This window comes from Arachis ipaensis, chromosome B07 (assembly GCF_000816755.2).
Source record: "Arachis ipaensis cultivar K30076 chromosome B07, Araip1.1, whole genome shotgun sequence".
NCBI classification, from domain to species: domain Eukaryota; kingdom Viridiplantae; phylum Streptophyta; class Magnoliopsida; order Fabales; family Fabaceae; genus Arachis; species Arachis ipaensis.
In genome coordinates, this window is record NC_029791.2 from 18,823,668 (window position 1) to 18,828,295 (window position 4,628).

Here is a 4,628-nt window from a genome sequence, read left to right on the forward strand (position 1 = left end):
TGGGGCCTTAAAAGAGTTCATGCCCATAACCACCTTCCTAACCTCTTCTTTAGAAACATTTCTTGTGAGACTTTCAATAGCTTCACGAGATAAAGAAGGTAATTCCTGATCCCTCATCACATCAAGTTCTACCTGTTCCACATTACAAAAAAGATCTCTATAAAATCCAATTGCACATTCTTCGAGTTCTTGCGGATTAGTACTCCATCTTCCATCCTCCAAAAACAACCCCTGAACTTTGTTACGCTTCCTCCGCATAATGGTTTGCATATGAAAGAACTTAGTATTCCTATCTCCAAATCTGACCCAGTGCTCTTGGGATTTTTGATACCAAAACAACTCCTCTTGCATAAGCAGATTACTATATTCAGCCTGTAACTCCCTTTCTTCCTGTATAAGGGATAAAGCATCAACTCTCTCCATTCTCTGTTGGATACTGGTCACACGCCTCTCCAATTCCCTCTTTCTTTTAAAAATATTCCCAAAGACATCTCGGTTAAAGGCCAAAGCATCATCTCTGACCTGAGAAAGGCAACGAATAGGATTGGGTCTACCCTTGTCCCAAGCACCCCTGACCACCGACGAAAAACTTGGGTGATAAGACCAAGCTACTTGAAAACGAAAAGGTTTTACCCCGACTCTTCTATCATTACCTTGACATCGCACCATAATGGGACAGTGGTCAGAATGCATCCTTGCCAAATTCTCCACATAGCTTTCCGGAAAACGAAAACACCAAGTATCGGTAGCCACAGCCCTATCCAACCTCTTCGAGATGAACCGATTACCCTGCATATGTCTGAACCAAGTGTACAAGGATCCATGAGCTCCCAAATCAATCAAACCACACTCATCTAGGAGAGCTCCAAATCGCACTGCCCTTCGAGAGACAAAGTTCCCACCTTTAACCTCAGATGAAAGAAGGATCTCATTAAAATCCCCAATAGCTAATAAAGGACCTGAATAATTTCTGAAAAAATCTGTCAAAACCCTCAAAGCTTCTTCCCTTATGCTAGGAACGGGACTTGCATAAATTGCTGCACAGACCCAAGAGAAACCGCCATTCGAAAACTCAACATACACCACTTGCGAACTCGCTGCCACGACATTGCAAGATACTCCAGGCCATGCAGAGAGAACCCAAATACCACCACTATGCCCCTGAGCTTCTTCAATATGAATAGGAGTATAACCTAATCTGTTCCAAAAGACAGCCACCTTTTGGAAAGCACAATGAGTCTCTAAAATGATAAAAATGTACGGATGAAAATTCTTTACCAATTGTTTCAGATGCACCCGAGCCAGCTTATTACTAGCTCCTCTCACATTCCAAGCTATAATGTTTGCACAATCCATATTAATATTACTTGGAGTGAGACCCACACCTCAGATTATTTAAGGGTAGTGAGTGGGATCTCCACTGTAACCATACTGTGCCCATTCTCAACCGGGGAATTCTGAAGAGAATTAGGCCTTAATCTCTTTAAATTGCTTCTGAATGGCGTTTTAGAAGTCCCCGCGCCTTGCGAATAAGCCCCTACCCATTCTGAACCAGGTCCTTGCTTGCCACTCGTCACACCTTGAGCAGAGGTAAAACCTGACGAAGCTAATTTAAAGTTCCTCGCTTGTTTTAGCACTTGATTGCCCTTACTTATGTGTAAAGATGATTCAACCCCATTGATGCCTTTCATAGCAGGTTCTCCTTTAGCCACATAAACTTTTTTGGACTTATCCTGGTCATGCCTACCCAAAAAGACCTTCTTGCCCTTTGTCTTTCTTTCCACCTTGGTCCACGTTGTATCCCCTGCATGTGCCCCTTCCATTACATGCACTTCCTTATCCTTATTCTTCTCTATCCCAATTGTAGCACTACCAAAAACAAAAGGCTTCTCAATATTAGAAGAAGATGGTACCTGATCCATCTTCTCATGATCTTGTTCCTTGTCTTCATTCACCCCTGTTTCATCAATGTTCGTCGAAATTGAACTAATCAATTTACAGTCCACGTCAACATGCCCATAACAACCACACGTATTGCAGACCAACTCAAGGCTTTCATATTCAATATCCAAAACCCTCCCATCCACCTCAACACTACGAGTAATGGGAACGCCTAAATCAATCTCCACACAAGCCCTCGCATACTTCCCTCTTGCTGCCATCTTAGTTGCTACATCGACTTTCACTGGCTTTCCCACCGCAGCGGCAATCCTCAACATAGCCTTCTCATGGTAGTAACGAATTCCTAAGCCGTAAAAGCGTACCCATACCATGGTGGATCCAAAAACCTCCTCCTCTGAATAGAACTCAGGTGACCATGGCTTTACAGCAAGATAGAACCCAGATATCATCCAAGGACCACCAAGTAATACCCTCTCTCGATCTTCGAAAGCATCAAACTTCACCAGAAAATAACCATTTCCTACATCCAGAACTTGAAACCCACCCTTCAATTTCCACACCATACTCAACTTATGCACCATCGCTGTGTAACTCATATGCTTGCCCAAGACTTTGACGACAATCGCTTCCATATACGGTACAGATAACGCCGCCAGCCCTTCTTCTGAGAAGATGACCCGAGGAGGATGAGAATCTCCGTGGTTCCCTTTGATCACCTTGGCTAGCCTCTCTCCATCTAAAGCCTCGTTCCAAAGCATAGGAGACGGAGACTTCTGTCCAGTCACCATGTCGCGGAAGGAAACCTTTTGAAAGCCATGTTTTTCCTTAGAAACCCTAGTACCCTCCTCCTTCTCACCAGATACAAACCCCCGACGCTGTCCCCCTTAGTTCTACCGCCGGCATTACCGGTTACCTCACTATGTGTCACCCTCTTCGTGAACCCCCCGCTCACTCCGTCACTCATACCTAAACCCTAGCAGAAAGAGTACGTAAAATAAGTCCAGCACTTACTCTACTTATATTTTTAATATTTTATCTTCATCGCATAATATTCATTTAAAATATTTTTTGTATTGAATAAATTAAGAGGTTTGATGTTGTACACTGTTATATAAAATGCCTAATGTCAAACAAAATTATGAATTCTATAATAAAAGAATAAAACAAATAATTAACAAATACTATAAATTTTAAATAGGCAATGCATTCATAAGACTAATAATAACAATAACTTTGTAATAAAATTTTGGTAACAACATATATCTTTTTAAAATTAAATAGTAAAATTAGAAAAGATCTACCTTAAACATAAAACAACAACTATTAAAAAATAGTACAAAAATATGTCTTATTTTATCTCATGTATTTATTAATGTATTGTACAAATTATATGGATCCTTTTTATTATAGAATCTTTATCCAATTAAAAATTTAATAGATAGTAAAATTTGGTCATGAAAAAATATGTTCTAATTTCTTAAAAAATATCAAAATACTATATTAAATATTACAAGTCAATAGTTAACTAAATTAAAAATTCTCAAATTAAAAACATAGATAACATTGTATATATTTTTATGAGTTATCGGACAAATTTTTATTGAATAACTAATTTAAGTACAAACTAAAAAAAATGCTACTACAAATATTATTTAATGGCAATAACCATAATACACATTACATCCTTTAGTGATGAAAAATAAATCTTAATTAAATTACAGTAACTAGATAATAAGCACTTGATGATAAAAAAAATTTTTATCAAATTAAAATTGAATAATGTATGGAATATAACATAAACACCCAAAAACAAAATAAAGTACAATGAATAAACTAATTTTTAAAAATATTTTCGTAATTTTAGCAGACAAAATCTTCATCATATCGTTATTTTGGCATAATAAATTTAAAAAATTAAATTAAAAATATTATAAATTAATAGACGACATTCAAAACTTTTAAAGAAATACAATAGAAGTATTATCATTCTGAAAATACTTTTTGTATATTTTAGAATAGTTGAGAATAAAAATCTACTCTATCGAATATTTCACCTCATATAATACCCAGAACTTTAAACTATGACCATCTTATATTACCTCTTTATTGTGTGGTTTTATAATTTAACATTTTAAAGTAGTTTATAGTAATTTTAATTTCAACAAAATATGATATAAATAAGATTACGTCAATATTAAAATAAAAAATACTTATCTAATAAATTTAAAAAATAAATAATATATTAACAAAAACATAAAATTAATTTCTTAAAAACAATAGAAAAGCGGTGCCTGTTGAACCGCTAGTATTTTATAATACAAGTAATTTAGTTAACATTATTTTTAGTTAATTATTCTAATAATTTTGTATGCTAAAAATATATAATTTATTAATGCTGTTGTCTAGTCGATTAATCTTATTTAGAGTAGTAGTTGTTAATTGTTACTAACAATTGTTTATTAATCTTGTTAGTTAGTGTTAATGTTAATGTTAGTTGTTACTGTTAGTGTTAGTTGATTAGTATTAACTAATGAATTAACAACATGTAATTACTTAGTGTTTAGTTGTTTATATAGTTCTATGTATTTTGCAGTAGTTTATCTATTTTTTAAATGTTTATTTAAAAACCAAAATTATTAATAAAATTGTTAGCATATTTTGTTAGTAATTTTAGTTTTGTTTTAATTATTTTTTTAAACAAAAAGAATTATTAATTTTAGTAATTG